Source organism: Cetorhinus maximus, chromosome 21, assembly GCF_964194155.1.
Source record: "Cetorhinus maximus chromosome 21, sCetMax3.hap1.1, whole genome shotgun sequence".
Taxonomy (NCBI): Eukaryota; Metazoa; Chordata; class Chondrichthyes; order Lamniformes; family Cetorhinidae; genus Cetorhinus; species Cetorhinus maximus.
This window is the reverse complement of record NC_135899.1, coordinates 65,053,326-65,070,451: the sequence shown is the minus strand read 5'-3', so window position 1 is coordinate 65,070,451 and position 17,126 is coordinate 65,053,326.

Genomic DNA, 17,126 nt, shown 5'->3' with positions numbered 1-17,126 from the left:
TTTGTTCTATTATCAAAATTAATTACGACAAAGGATAGAACCAATTAAGCTAAATTAAAAGATATGTCAGCCAGTAGATGGGTGATGAGATCCCATTAACACATGGAGAGGGAGGATCTTGAACCTTCTCTAAGGCCAGAAATATCCCCCCATCGGGGGGGTTGTGCACAGGCGGGCACGAACCTGATCGGCGTCCCCAATTGGGGATGCGCCGCCATTTTACGTGGGCAGGCCAATTAAGGCCCGCCAAGTGTGATGCTCACCCGGAAGCGCTGAACGTTCCCAGTGCAGTGCAAATCAGGGAGATTTGTTTCAGTGCTAGAGTTTTAAATAAAGGTTTTTAACATTTTTAAAACCTGTCCCCTCATGTGACACTATCACATGAGCTGGGACATGTCAAAGAATAAAAGTATAAATTTTTATTAGATTTTAAAACACTTCATGAAACCTCATCTCGCCCATGGATGAGGTTTCATGAAAAACGCGAAGGCTGCCTGGGCTCTTCGCCTGCCCACCAACCTTAAGGTTGCACTGGCAGTTCATTGAATTGAATTAATTAGGTTTTAAATGGCCTTAATATGGCCTTTGACAGTTTGGCGAACACACAGCCGACTTGGCTCTGCTCCCGGTGAACTGAAAATCTAAATGATGCGCGGTGACGTCGGGACGCCTGCCTGATGTCACCGCGCGTCATTTTATGCGTCGGTGAGTGGGCCCCGCCCCTGCTCGCTGATGGGAAAATTCTTCCCTAAGGGTTAAAAATCCCACCTCTAGAGACATTGTTAGCTAGCTGTATTTGGACCGATGATAGGGAGATGTTAGTGACATTCTGACTGATAATACTTACCCAGAAGAAGGAAGAAGATGCATACTCCTGTAGAATCGATCACCCATCGAAAGTCGTAGAGGTCTTTTGGATGATGTACTTGAAATTTAGTTTAGTGTGAAAAGAAGACAACGAATGATATTTATGAGAAGATTTAATTGTATGAATGTATGACTTATATTTTGACTTAATTAATTTTATATTACAACTCTGTACTGATTTATATTTTTGTGGAAATTTTGAATTCACTACGCATTACCTTGTGGGTTTAAAGTCTCTTCGGAACACGAGAGTTAAAATGAATTACTGGTGAATTGGGTTGATTCCAATTGGAATCCATCCAAAAAAATCCAACAACTGGCAACCGCTTTACAGGGTTGAGATAAAAAGGCTTGATTTTAAGGTAAGTGAATTTTAAAGGTTGTGAAAGAAGGATAGATATTTTGTTAGAGCAATTGCTTTATTCTAGTAAGAGAGAGAAAGAAAGACATAATGGAATCAGAGATCTGACCTTGGTGCATCAGCAACTTGAGTTGAGCAAACACAATAGTTCAGCAACTATCAGTGTTTCTATGTCAATTGATGTGCCACTGGTGCAGAGAAATCCAAAGCAATCCCTGTTACTTTTGTTGTACCTCAAGAAACCCTCTTGTTTCGTCTCAAGTTTAGAGTTCTCTCAGTAAAAGTTGTTAACTCTTCACTGCCTGTCTTTTAATGCTGCATAGTAAGTTTACTGAGTTTATTTTAAGTTGGCTTAAGAGAAAGAAAATGTAGTTAGAACAAACAGAAACCATGAGAATGGCTAGACTAAGCTAAAAAAAAAACTTATGTATCGCTATCAGAATATCCAGACAAACAGAACTTTGTTAGAATGAAACCTCTTTCAGCCCAGTACTAAGAAAAGTTAGAGCAAATATGTGTTCCAGAATTTGAAACACTCTATTTGAAGATTCAGCCAAATGCATTAGGGATGGGCAATAAATGCAGGCCTAGCCAGCGACGCCCACATCCCTAAGTGAATAAAAAAAACCATGAACTCGAAGTTGCAGACCATGAATTTCTTGCTCCTTTTGTTTTAGTTAGATGTGGATTGTTGCGTCATCAGAGCAATACTAGTGTTGAGGCACATGAGCTGAGACAAGAACTAGCAGATTATAAACAAGAGAACAAAGTTCTTAACCAAGAACTAAGGGATGCACGGGGTTCTATCAGAGAACCTCTTAAAGAGACAGTCAGAGGAAGATCATACTCGTTGTCAACTGAAAACATATAGGTTAGAAGGGAGGTTAGAAAAACAGCAGGCAGTTATCACTGCCCTTCCTCAGGAAAATTCAGTCCCAGTCTCAATGCCAGACTCAATTCCAGAATCAGTCCCAAACTTACAGTCAGATTTGGATACATGTGTATTGGAATGGGAATGGCCAAATCCTCTTCCTGAAGAAATTGAAACCTGGGATACTCCTTTTGCACCATTGTGCACTGCTATTTCTACCCCTCTCGTCATAACTCCCCTACTCCCATCCGAAAACAAACCAGCTCCCGTTGCAGTAGTAACAAGAACAAGTATCAAATCAAAGACCATATCGTAAGGGAAGAGGGAATAGTCTGTTCCTCTTCCCCTCAGGGATACAAGTTTGTGTCCATGAATTGGGAATGATTAAGGATGGAGATAACCCCTTGGAAGTGGACAGATGATGGGAAAACTTTAGGAAAGGTCACAGAACTAAAAGGCAGTGATTTGAAACAAATTCTTGAAACTGCTTGTACAAGGGAACCAAAGGAAGACGCAGATCCAGAAATCTTTAGGGATATCTGCAGAAATAATAGATTCACTTTTACATGCCTTGGGTTTAGCTGACGTAAACATATATGGGAAAATGAATCAGACTAAACAACGTCTTGATGAATGACTACATGCCTTTGCTATTCGATTATATGATCTATATGTGTGTACCCAGCATGTAGCCCCAAGAACTGCTGCAGCAGGAAAGAATCAAATGAATTTTAAAATCACATTTATAAGGAACTTACATCCAAAGCTAAGAGTGCTTTGTGAGTTTTGGTTAGAGTAGCTGACCACTGGCACCATATTGAGGTAAAAATTATGGAGGCATGGACATCAGTTAGTGATTCGATAAAAGAACAAACAAAAGTGTCCCCTTCTGTCAGAAAGAACATTACAGCAGGAGAAGGACAAAACCACCAGACCCTTTCTAGAGATAATCTACGAGCCCCAAGAATGTCCAGCTATTCCTGTTACAATTACGGTAAAACAGGTCACTTCACATGGGATTGTAAGGAAAAATCGCCCACCTATAGTCCTGCCCAGAAAGAACGGAGAGCACCAAGCAAAAATCACTCTGATTTGATCTCATCTAAAATGGAGAATGAAATGAAACGAGTGAAAAAGGAAATGAGAGAGACGTTTACCTTTATTTAAGATCAGTTTGCTGACTCAAGAGCAGCGAGCAATACCCAACTGAATGTCTTGCCAGCAAACGGATCCCAAATGGCATCCCAATGAAGGGATTTGGCCCCTTTTGAATGGTCGGTAATGGAGTTCCAACGTGATTGTGATTCTAGACCAGTCATTCCTGTTGTTTTTGATGGGGGCTGGCAACAGAGTATGTTAATTGACACAGGCTGTGAGGTCACAATTATTCATACCTCATACCCTGAATGCTACATGGCAGCAGGCAAGAGTTGTACAGAATTAAGAGGATACGATGGTATTGAACAATCTGCGTTTATAGGAGAGGCTACCGAACTCCAGTTGGGAAGTCTCACCTGTGTAGTTGATGAACCAACGTATATAATATACCAATAGAAATGGAGATATTGGCTTCAGGTGTGTTAGATTGATACGGTGCGATCATTGATTATAATCATAACTGTATGTGGCTTAGATCAGAAAACGAAAAGACTAGTAATCTCAGAAGTTCATTCTGTGTTTGCAATTAAAAAAAGCTTGTTTGTCTGACCCTCCTAAACATGAAAGTGACTGACTGGAACAGTTAATTAAGAAACATATTGTTGTCTTTGCTATAGGCAAATATGATTGTGGGCTAATGAAAGGAGAGACTATTAACGGAAACCTCCATGCGTTTGTTAAACAGTATCCAATCCCGAAAGAAAGTCATCCCTACAGTAGAGAAACAATTCAGTCCCTCATCAAATTGGGTGTTGTAAGGCAAGGCACATTCACAACTAACTCAGCTATTTGGCCTGTAAAGAAACCTGATGGTAGCTGGAGGTTAACTATTGATTATTGTAAACTTAATTCTGAAGCACCAGCCTGTCCTCCTGTTGGGTGAGAAGCCCCCAATCGTTTGTCAAAATCCCAGTTGGTTCAAAGTATTTTTCCACCCTAGATATCTCTAATGGATTTTGGAACAATCCCATTAGAAAAGAGGATCAGTACTAATTTGCTTTCACATTTGAAGATCAGAGTTACACTTGGACTTGTTTGCCACAAGGACTCTACAATGCCCCTACAATATTTCACAAATGAATGGCTGCCATTTTGAGAGATATTTCTAGACCTGACTGCCTGTTGCAATATGTCAATGACTTCCTTTTGGCATCTGAAGCTGTGAGCAAACATTTGTTCCTACTGAATGAGTTGCTTACGATCCAAGCTCAGGAAGGCTTGAAAGTCAATCCATGAAAAGCTCAATTGTTTAAAGAACAAGAAAGCTACTTGGGAGTAGTAATTTCATCAAAACGGACAACTCCAGACTCTCTCAAAGTAGAGATTATTCAGAGATTACCAATCCCTATATCCAAAACTGCCCTAACTTTTCAAACATTACAGTCAAATGTGAAGAATTTTAAAGGCTGAACCATTTAATAGAAGTTCATTGTAAAATACAGTTAGTATCTTTAAGATTTAAAAAAGTGTGATGATTGTCACTTCAAAATCAGTTCGACTGAGTAGGGGTCACATGATTTGTTCAACCAATGTGTGGTTGGCGCGGGGGAATAAATTCTAGGGGAGGAATTTCCTAGGAAATGGTTGTATGAGGTGCTGGCTGGATACAAGCAGCCACTGAAGCTCTTGTGTAAATAAAGCCTGTTTTGTTTTACTAAAAAGCCTCCCAGAGAGTGTTTCTACATTTGACAATGAGGAACAACTATCTTGGCATTGTTTCCCGCCTGCATCTGTGAGTATCATGTTTAATTGACGACTGTGAATAGGAAATTATATTACTCACCGAGATGCTCTTTTCAGCCGGATAGACCCATTCGACTCTTCTGGAGAGGAATGGGGTCAATACGTCGAGCGCATTGAAATCTACTTTCAGGCGAATGACATAAGGGACAAGGGGAAGCGTAAGGCGATCCTCCTAAGCATTTGTGGAAGCCAGACTTACAGTCTGATCTGCAGCCTTACCGCTCCAAGTGCACCCGACTCCAAATCATTCAGTGGTTAGTGGATCAACTCAAGGGTCATTTCAAACCGAAACCTTCAGTCATAATGCAACGCTTTAAATTTAATTCGTGAGTGAGACCCCTGGGGAAATTGATTGTGAAACTTGAACAATTATCAGTGCATTGCAATTTTGGTACGAGTCCAAGTGATATGGTGCGGGATCAATTAGTCTGTGGTGTGTGTAACAATGCTGTACAATGTTGGTTGATAGCGGGAGCTAATATCGATTTCAAACTTGCGATGGAGACTGCACTTATTATGGAAAGAGCTGAGGCAGATGCATTGGAACTGCACGGCGCGCAAAGTGGTGTCGTACACCGATTAGGGTGAGAACTGGCAGCCAGCTGTGGCGCCAAATCGGCCAAAGCCACTCGAAAAGGGGACATAGTTCCAGTGAGCTACAGAACTGAAAGATACAATGGAGGCAGTCAGGCAGTGACTCCTAAGGTCGAATGTTATTGATGTGTGAATAACCACACTCCTGAATCTTGTCGATTTAAGGAGGCTGAATGCCATTATTGTGGAAAAAAAGGGCACCTGAGGAGACAATGCAGGGCTAGGTCCAGGCGGCCGAATAGCCAATCCAACAAGATGTTACAAGTACACAGTGTGGAAGACCCTGGTGCCAGTAAGTTGGATATTTAGTCTCTTTTCAACCTTAAGAATGTTAAGCCAGACCAATCACCATAATACTCCGTGTAAATAGGAAGCCTCTAAATATGGAAGTAGATACAGGTGCATCAGTCACTGTGCTGGGCGAGCACACATTCCAGTATTTCGGAGGGGGTGTTCAGTCATTATATTTAGAGAGCACTTCAGCCAAGCTGTAAACATACACCGGAGAAGAAGTAAAGGTGAGGTATACCACCATTGTACCTGTATGCTATGGACAGCAGTCCGCCCACCTACCTATTGTAGTAGTAATGAGTGAAGGACCAAGCCTTCAGGGCTGTGACTGGCTCAAGAAAATAAAACTAAATTGGGCTGACATTTTCCAGGTGAGGTCAGGGGGGTTGTCAGAATTGTTAAGAAAATATGATGGTGCCTTCTGGGATGAGTTAGGCAAAATTAAGGGCTACGTGGATCCGGAAGCACTCCCCAATTTTTCAGAGCTAGACCGGTACCATATGCCCTAAGTAAGAAAGTAGATGCTGAACTAAGGAAGTTAGAAGAACTAGGTATTACCCAGCCGGTTCCGCTTTCGGAATGGGCTGCACAAATCGCCCCCGTCTTGAAGCCTGATGCTTTGCTTCTTGTTGCACACAGGCTGTCAATGTAGCTGAGCTAACTTTATTGATAACACATTTTCCTAACATAAACACATATCTCCAGTAACTGAATTCTATCAAGACAGGTTCCAACATGTGCTATATGACCTTCAAACCCCAGGTCAGGTGACCCCATATCTAGTGCAGAGTACTGTATAGTATCTAATACTGGAGTCCACTACCACAATCAACTATTATCATGACAGTGGACTATACTATCCGCATTTGCGACGATTACAAACAAACTGTCAATCAGGCCGCAAAGCTGGACAAGTATCCTCTTCCATGAATCGAAGATCTTTATGCAAAACTGGCTGGGAACCAGTCATATACCAAGCTGGACATGAGTCACGCCTACCAACAGCTTGAGTTGGTGATGGTTCCCGAGGATATGTCACGATAAACACCCACAAAGGGCTTTTTCAGCACACGCGCTTGCCGTTTGGTGTCTTGTTGGCATGTGCAATATTCCAACGCACAATGGAGAGCCGACTACAGGGGTTGCCATAGGTTGTGGTATACCTCGATGTTGTACTCATCCCTGGGGCAATGGAGGCTGAACATCTGGCAAATTTAGAAGACGTGTTAAAAAGATTTCAGGAGGCTGGAGTCCGCCTCAGGAGAGAAAAGTGCACTTTTCGAGCCAGGGAGGTGACTTACCTGGGACACAGGATTAATGCTCAAGGGCTACACCTTGTTGAGGAGAAAGTCAGGGCCATAAAAGAAGTGCCTTCCTTTACGAACGTGTCTGAACTTAAATCATTTCTGGGAATAGTCAATTATTAGGGGTGATTTTTGTCAAATCTATCCACTATGCTGACCCCCTTACACACCCTACTCAAGAAGTGCCATCTTGGGGAACTCCTCAGGAAATGGTTTTCAACAAGGCGATGCAATTGATGCAGTCTTTGAGCCTACTTGTACACTTCGACCCATCGAAGGAACTCAGACTGATGTGTGTCGGCTCTCTATATGGCGTTGGGGCAGTATTCTCCCACGAAATGTCCGATGGCTCAGAAAGGCCGATACGATATGTGTCAAGTACATTATCAGTAGCTGAAGGAGGCTATTCACAAATCGAAAAAGAGGGCTTGTCAATAGTTTTCAGCATCAAAAAGTTCCATCAATATCACATGGGAGACATTTCACTATTGTTTCAGACCACGAGCTGCTGTTGGAGGACAAGGCTATTTCACCAAAAGCCTCTAAGAGGATTCAGAAGTGGGCATTGATCCTGGCCGCATATGAATACACCTTCAAACACCGACCGGGGCACCTATTGTGAATGGGGATGCCCTGAGTCACCTGCCCTTGAGAGAAAGTGTTACATGTACACCTATTCCTCAAGAAATTGTCTTGACCTTAAACTTTCTGTACACGCTGCCAGTCTGTGCAAAGCAAATCAAAACCTGGACCAGTCGGGATTCACTGTTATCTGGAGTACGGGATAAAATCTTTATGGGATGGGGGAAAATGAGGCAGTTTCAGAGGACATGAACTCCATCCATAAACATGAACTTAGTTGTCAATATGGTATTTTGCTATGGGGGGCGTGAGTGGTTGTTCCTGTGACGGGCAGGGAGCCACCCTAGTATCTCAAAAATGAAAATGCTAGCCAGGAATTATGTATGATGGCCTGGAATCAACATTAATATTGGAAACCTGGTAAGGCACATCCCACAGTGCCAGTTGCAGCAAAACCTGCCAGTCACAACTCCACTACACCCTTGGGAATGGGCTGGTCGGTCATGGGCTGTGGGATCGGAATCCCCTGCAACTGGACTGTATAAAATGTGATGGAAGAACCCCAAAACCCGCACAGATGCAAGTACTGTGAATGAAAGCCACCGAGGCAGGCCACATTGTGGGGGGGTGATTAATCTCAGACATTCCAACATCACAACAGAACTGATACTATTAAAAGGACTGGAATTTAAGACATCATCACACCAGTGAACAGTGAATCTAATTAAGAAATGAAGGAGGCCATTGTCACAACCAAATGGCCCCAGACAAAATCTATTCACTCCTGTCATGGAAGGAGAGAAACCTTTCACATAAAGATCAGCTTTAGAGACAGGGATAGCTCACCTTGGTGGGATTCATTGGTTTCAGTTGTGGAAACACATCAGCACTGAGTAGGTCTGTCTGGAACAGACTTGAAGGATCAAAGAAGGTGTTAAGCGCTAACCATCCAGCGGGATGGCCTCAGGAAGTGTGTTCATGATATTTCGATAAGGATCATCATAAAAAGGACAAGAGTGAAGGGTTTGGCACTGCAGTTGGAAGAAGGGTCGGGTTTGGTCACCTTGACTGAGGCCTACAGTCAACACCGGACAGACCAGCCGTGTTGGGGATTGCAAGTTTCAGCCAAATCGTAGTGATATTGGTCTGAGGGTTTTGTGAAGGTTTGGAGCAAAAAGGTTTGGGTTTTTTTGCTGGTACTTTGTAACTTGTTTCAGTCATACCTTGGTGATATTGGTCTGAAGGTTTTTTTCTTAAAGTTTCAGGACAGGACGTGGTGTGTTGCCTGTGTTTATGTAAGTTTTACCCCGAGTCCTGGTGACTTTGGCCAGATCTTCGGCTTGGCGAGCGGGGGCGGGGCCCACTCACCGATGCGTAAAATGAAGCGCGATGACATCGGGCCTGTGTCCCGACGTCACCGCGCCTCATTCAGATTTTCAGTTTGGTGGGTGCGCAGCTGACTCGGCCATTCAGCCTATTAAGGCCATTCAAATATCAATTAAAACAATAAACTGAGTTGCCTGTCCAACCTTAAGGTTGGCGGGCAGGCGAAGAACCCAGGCGGCCTTCGCATTTATCATGAAACCTCATCCATGGGTGGGATGGGGTTTCATGAAGGTATTTAAAGTTGGATAAAATTTTTTAATAACATTCATAGACATGTCCCAGCTTATGTGACACTTCCACATGAGGGGACATGTCTTAAAATGTTTTTTTTCTTTATTAACATTTTCAGAACTTAAACTAATCTCCCTAAGGCAGCTCTGTGCCTCAGGGAGATTTCTGCGCTCTTTCACGTGCATGCGCAAAAGAGAGCACTCCCCGACTCAGTCTACTCCCCCCGCCCGCACAGGGAGCACTCAGCGCTTCTGGGCGCACGTCACGCTGGGCAGGCCTTAATTGGTCCGCCCACGTAAAATGGCGGCGCCCAGCCGATCGCGGGCGGTGATCGGCTGCGTGCCTGCCTGCGCCCACTCCTGCCCAACCCCCCTGACAGGGAGAAAATTCTCCCCTTTGTGTCAGGAAGTGGGAATAGGTTGTTTTAAATTTTGGGGTTTTGTACTGTGGGGTTGTGGGTGATTCAATAAAGCAATTGTGAATTGTCAGAAGAAACTTGTCTCGCTGGTCATTCTGTTCAAGCCACACGCTTGTGAGCCTGGTGTCACGAACTTGAGTGTGGGGAGGGTCTCTGAGGGAAAAGTGGAACCCCTACAAGGTCTGCATCCATGTCGATTATGGAGGACCATTTATGGGTACGATGTTTCTCCTCGTAATTGATGCACACTCTAAGTGAACAGAAATTTTTGAGGGGAAAACACTGGCATCAATGGCGACCATCGAAAAGCTGCCGCACTGTTTTGCAACTCATAGTTTGCCTGAAGTAATCGTGTCTGATAATGGGGCAGTGTTCACGAGTACGGAGTTTCAAAACTTCACCACTCTCAATGGTATAAAACACATAAGGACAGCGCCCTACCACCCAGCATCGAATGGCTTAGCCAAGAGAGCTGGCCAAACTTTTAAATCTGGCATGAAAGAACTATCAGGTGGATCTTTAGCGTTCAAGAGTCTCACATTTTCTGCTGAGTTACTGTACCACCCCACACGCAACGACAGTTGTTCCTCCTGCTGAACTGTTGGTGAAACATCATCTCAGGACGAGGCTAAGTCTTGTGTTTCCAAATTTGAAGGGGAGGGTAGAGTCAAGCCAGTGCAAACCAAAATACAAGTCATGATTCTCACAGTAGAGCTAGGAAGTTCTCAACTAATCAGCCTGTGTACGTGAAAATCTTTGGTAGCAGTCCTAGGTGGATTCCCGGAAGGATAGTCTCCGAGACCATACCTCTTTTGTATCGAGTAAAGATAGAGGGATGGATCATTCAGAAGCCCATTGACCACTCGTGGGGTACAGAAACGCTCCTGCAGTCAGCGTTACCACCGAGTGTTGGCGAACCTGTGTGCACTGAAGATTCTGGTCGACCTGTAATAAATGTGAAGGACATCCCTGTGGAAGTTAATGATAATGAATTGCCTGTACCAAAGGAGGTACCCATTAGCATGGTTCCAGAAAATGTCGATCCAGTAGAAGCCTCACAACCTGTCGAACTATACCGCTCGATGCCAATTCGAAAACCACCCCAAAGTCAAATTGTGGAATCCATTGTATATGTATTGTGCAATTGAAGTGCAGGCTATGTAATTATAAATGTACATATGTAATTACTAATTGGTTCAATTGTATAGAGCAATTGTTAACTGAAAGGATGTACAGAAGAGCTAAGGGGGGAGGGATGTGATGACTGTCACTTTTAAGATCAGGTTGACGGAGTAGAGATCACATGATTGGTTGAACAAATGTGTAGCTAGCGCGGGGTAATAAATTTTAGTGGGGGAGTCTCCTAGAAAATGGTTGTATGAGGGGCTGGCTGGATACAAGTAGCCACAAAAGCTCTCGTGTAAATAAAATTTGTTTTGTTTGACTAAGAAGCCTCCCAGAGCGTGTTTCTACAAATTGTATGTTGCAGGGAATAGGAGTTAAAAAAAATGAAATTAAAAGTTCTTTATCTGAATGCACGAAACATCTGCAATAAGATAAGTGAACTAGTGGCACAAATAGAAGTAAATGATTTAGATTTAATTGCCATTATAGAGACATGGTTATAAGGTGATCAAGGTTGGGAAATAAATATTCCGGCGTACACAATATTTCTAAAGAAGACAGAATGGCAAAGGCAGAGCTGTAGCCCTGATAGTAAAAGATGACATAAGGACATTAGTGAGAAAGGATCTGGCCTCAGAAGATCATGAAGTGGAATCAGTATGGGTGGAAATTAGGAATAACAAGAGTCAGAAAACACAAGTGGGAGTAGTTTATAGGGCCCCTAATAGTTGTTATACTGTTGGACAGAGCATTAAACAATAAACTATTTGAGTTTGTAACAAAGGAAATGTAATAATTGTGGGGGACTTTCAACTTCATATAGACTGGGTATCACGACCACATAAAAGGCATTTTCTTAAAGTCGTCTGCGAGCTGAGAGTTTGTGTGTATGCGTGAGTGTGTGTGTGTGTGTGTGTAGCCCCCTTTTAATTTATGAATGGTTCAATTTCAAAAATAACCCAGCAGACAAGCTTCAGTCTTAAACAAGATAAAGGTTAAGTTATTACAAAACTACTGCTGAAAGTTACTTAGGTAAACATGATAAAGTTAACTAAAATACAGATACAAAAATTAAAAGCAGGTAAAGATAAAAAGATGCTTAAAGGTAAGTTTTCAAGTCACTCTCTCAGAGATCACTATGGGCCTGTTGTTTGAATTCCTTCTTTTCGAAGTGAAGGGGTTGAAACTTGAGGTTTAGTTTAGCAGCTGCGATGGCTTCTGTAATTGAAGTTTGCCTTTGTAAGTGAACTCAACAAGCAGAACAGATTCTGGGAGTGAGTGAAGACTTCTGTTTTCACTTTTACGGTACTGCAGGTGGTGCGTCTTGGTGGCCTGATTTAGTAAAGCAGTTCGATAGCTGTTTCTGGAAACCTTCCCCGGTCTTTTTTGTTGAGAAGGGGTTTCTGTTTCAGGGTGTCATTCCCATGGTGTTCAAGAAGGCTCTGCACACAAAATGGCTGTTCGCAGCCAAATTTTATAAAGTTCAAAAACTTAAAATGGCTGCTATTGCAAACTGTCAAATCATGCTTCCATATTAGGTATTGGGTTTATCTGGAGGTCTTAGTCCCGTTCATTGTCTTTTTGGCCGAGGTAATTGACCTTTTAAAGGTCTCAGCCATTAACTTCAATGGTTCCCCTTCTCCCAGGCTTGAGGAGATAAGAAAAAGATATTCGCACTCCTGGAAAGCCAGAATGAGTTTGTTTACCCTGGTGTAAATGCAAATTGAATTTCAAATATCTTCGCATGTCTGGATATGTCTATCTGCAATCCACTTAGAACTTCCTGGAAGCTTGACTACATTACTGTGGGAAAGGTCAGGTGACTTTTGGCAGCTGTCAAGAAGATATAATAATTTGCATAATGTTATTGGAATTTATTGTAAAATAGAGTAATAGTGGGATGTGTCTATATGTGTGTGTATAAGACTTAATTGGATTAAAAGCAGCTGGTCTGAAGGGTTTGAAATGTTAATTAGGTAATTATGGGGAAGTTTAAAAACATTGTTGTCAAGGGAACATTTGCATTTTTAAATTAACCAGATTAGATTATTCTCAAAGGAGGGGTGAAATGTGTTACCTAGCCAGGTGAAGTTTATAAACAGTATGTTTATTTTTCCAAAAGATTACTGGTAAAACTTAGTGCTTTGAGAGGGTTTTATTATCAAGGAGATAAAGTACAAAGACATAGTGAAACAATGGGAACTTGCATTCAAAGAGGAAGATATGTATAAAGAAGAGAAGACAGTTTGGAAGGGAAGGCATTTTTAAGATCTTACAAGTGTGTGAAAAAGCCTTCAGCATCTATGCCTCAAGCTGCTGTCTTCAAATGACTGAAGTTAAGAAAACTCATTTGGAATTCCACTTGTTCAGGATATCATGTTGCTTTGCCTGGGTCTCTTAAAATCTATGTTTTACTGTTGCCTTAACAAAAGTGTAACTGGTAGTTAGATTGATTAGGGGATTTAGAAGTTATCATAGTAGTAATTCATAGATCAATGTAGCATTTAAAATAATTTCTCTTATTAATAAATGTGTAATCTTGTTTTATAAAAACCTATAAGACTTGGTCTTATTACTACTGAATTCAAGGCATGCATCTTGAAATTTATTTGAAATTGAAAATTAGTTGTACCAGTTGTCTCAAGTTTCCCTCTGGGATTTGGGCAGATCAGCATTTACCATCAGCTGTGTCATAACAGAGCCATCTTTAAGGCTTCTTGTGTTAATTTAAAAAGGAAGATTAGCTTTTCTACAAAATCTATAATATCACAAATACATGTTCATGATACTGGGACAATCAAATTGGCAAGAGTGATCTTGATGATGAGTTTGTAGAATGTTTTTGTGACAATTGATTGAAGCAATATGTTGTGGAAATGACGAGGGATAAGGCTATCTTAGATCCAGTATTGTGTAATAAAGACATTAGTAACGCAGCAGTAAAAATGGCAAGATAAGTGCGCATGGAGTTGGAGGTAATACATTAGCATTGATAGAGGATTGGTTAACAGAGCAGAGAGTGATATAAGTGGAACTTTTCATGCTGGCAGGTAGTGAATAATGGAGTACCACAAGGGTCAGTAATTTGCATAATAACCATCATTCTTGACACACAAGTTTCCATCCTGAAGACCTGCGCTGATTTTCTGTTTCTTTGAATGTATTTTTTATAGCATCAGTAGAAATCATAAGTTGAAAAGCTCCACACACTGGCACTAATATGCATGAATGATAGTTAGTAAAGATGGGATGGATGTCTTCAAGGGGGCAGGAAGAAGTGCCTGATAAAACCTATTTTTGGGGGGTTTATAAAGCACACAACACAATTATTTACATCATGCTGAACACAGTTCAGTGTTACTTATAAGTGACATCAAATGATACCTCAAAGTTTTCTCACTCTCCGAGGAAGACATTTCCACTTTAAGGCTAATTTCTGTCTGACGATCATGTTTATGAAAGGAATATATGACATGGGTTCTGCACTTTCCTTGGATCCTGTTTTTATACAATGATTGTGACTTGTTTAGCCTATCTTGACAGTCTGGTCTCTCCCACAGCTAAAAAACAAAGTCCATTACAGTGTGGAGTGTAACATTCTATGGACACGAGAGTTGGACTCTGAAGAAAGAGGATGAGAAGAGGATAACACCTTTTTGAAATGTGGATATGTTGGAGGGTCATCAGCATTAACTGGATGGACAAAGACAAAATGAATGGGTTAGAACAAGAGTTCATGAATCAAAAGGGTTAATAAATACATTGAGAGAGAGAACCAAATACAGATGTTGGAAATGAAGACCCAACAGCCTTATCCTGGCAACAATTGATGGAGAAATTGAGGGTAAAAACACAAGAGGAAGAAGCATCGAATGGGTAAATAATGTTGCGATGTTGACTGAGGGAGGCTTGAAAAAAGCCATAGAAGAAGCAAGATGCTGTCAATGGCCCCACTATGGCTATGGTGAAAACGAATGAACAAACAATATTGGTGAGATTGGCGGGAAATTTGGATGTAAAGAGTCGTCAGTTAAATGATTGATGAAATGGGCACAATTTCAAATGCAGTTTTGAGATCAGCTACCACAGTAGCTTCCAGGAAAATTTCTTACACACATCTATGTGAAAGGATAACGAGTTCATCTTAAAGGGGATGGGGGTGGGAAGTGGTGGTGGTTGGCTTCAAGGGGACAGGGAGAAGTATCTGAAAAAACCTGTTTCTGGGGGTTTATGAAGCACACAACACTATGTGGGTGGAATCATCCCAGATTTGGACTAAGCGTGGTAGAGGGCAGGTAAAATGTCGTTTTACCCGCCGACAACAATGGAGGGTTTTCATGCCGTATCGTCCCAAAACCGCCACATTATTTATGCATTCCTGGGAAACACAACATTTCCACCCATTAGCACCTCGCCGCTTCATGATGCCGGGCGCCATATTTAAAGTCCAGTCGCGTGCACACATCTCAGTGCTTCCAGCCCATGACTGCTGCAGGGAAGTTGTCCACGAAAGACAAAAAGATTGCAGCCCCCCGGTTCAATGATGCATCTGATGCCGTGGAGGCCCGCCGGGATGTCCTTTACCCCTGCTCTGGCTGCAAGATGGGCAATGGCGTGACCAGCCAGGCTTGGGAGGCAGTGGCAGCAGTGGTCAGTGCCAACGCCCTTCAAAAGAAGGCGGCCACCCAATGCTGCAAGAGGATGAATGATCTCTTCCGTTCCGCCAGGGTAAGTCACTCTCCTCATCACTCTCACCTCAGAATCCTATTACATATTCATAGGGCCCTCACTCACTGCCGGTTCAAGGGACGTCACCATTCACTCTCTCACACTCACCGTCATTGTCCTCATCCCATTCATGGGACCACGCGCCAACCACACATGTCAGGCATACTTATCATATGGCCTGGCAGGCATCCTGGGTACACTTTCTCCATCTCTATTCATGCAGGACAAGCAGGCATATAACAAGAGGGAGAGGTTGCAGACCAGTGGAGGAATGCCGGAAATCAAGGTCCTCCGGGACTTTGAAAACAGAGTCATACAGCTGGCCAGCGATGATCTGGACCATTCCTGTGCTGATGGTGAGGTCGGCAGTGCTCTGTCAAGTGAGGGTCCAGCAGTGCAACATCCATCAGACAACGATGCTGTGAATGATGTGTCCTGTTTCATAGGCCACTGCCATGCACTAAGTATCTCCCCTTGCTTCTGAAGGCATATCTGGGAAACAGCCAATGGAGTCAATGATCAAGGACCTCCAATCAAGCCCCAAAGAAACCTCTGAAGAGGAAGCACCCTTCTTGAAGTCCCATCACCTCGCTCACACACACCTTCCACCAGTGCAGAGACACAGACCTCGATGGGACCAAGCTTTAGAATAGCCTCGTGATCACAATCTGGTGAGCATAACGCGCTGCCTGATCTGGCAGCAGGGACTTCCCTGGTGTCCAGCACTCGGAGGACTGTTGGAGGCCAGATATTTGCTGAGTCCGAGTCAGATGACGAGCCTCTGGACTTGGTCATGTCACAGTTACTGGAGCTGCAAAGGCAAGCTCGGGAACATCAGGAAGGGATGTCCGCTGCACTCCTCTGCAAGGCACGATGGAACAGTCCATTGGCCTTCAGGCTGAGGTGACAGTGCCGGCATGCCAACGCACTGAGGTCAACACTGGTAGGATGGTGGCCGCCATGGAGACCTTGGTCCATGACATTGGTCCTGCACTGCTGTGCGGGCTCAACTCCATCGTTGACGCCATAGCTGGCTTCCAACAGTGTGTACATGAGTGGAGTGCCGGGCAGCTCGATCTCACTCCAGCTACACTCTCTCCTCAAGGAGTCAGCCTGGGACCCTTGAGCACCCACAGGGAGGAGGATCAGTAGGTGCATACCCCAGGGCCATCCATCCAGGTGACTCCAAGAATGTCCAGCCCATGACTCCCCTCTTCCTGTGGCCTCAGCAGTTCCAGCTCCACAGGCCGAGGAGGGTGCTACTGCCACACAGCAGGATCCTGAAAGCAGGCCAGGGTCCTCCAAGTCTCAGCCCTCCAGAGGACGCCCGACAAGGTCACCACAGGGCGTTGCAGTCAGGAGGCTGCTCCACCTCCGCTGTGGATGTTCAGGAAGCACCACGATGTAGCGGCAGGGTTGGGAAATTAAGAATGAGTTGTACAGCCTGGGCACGGGTGTTAATCACCT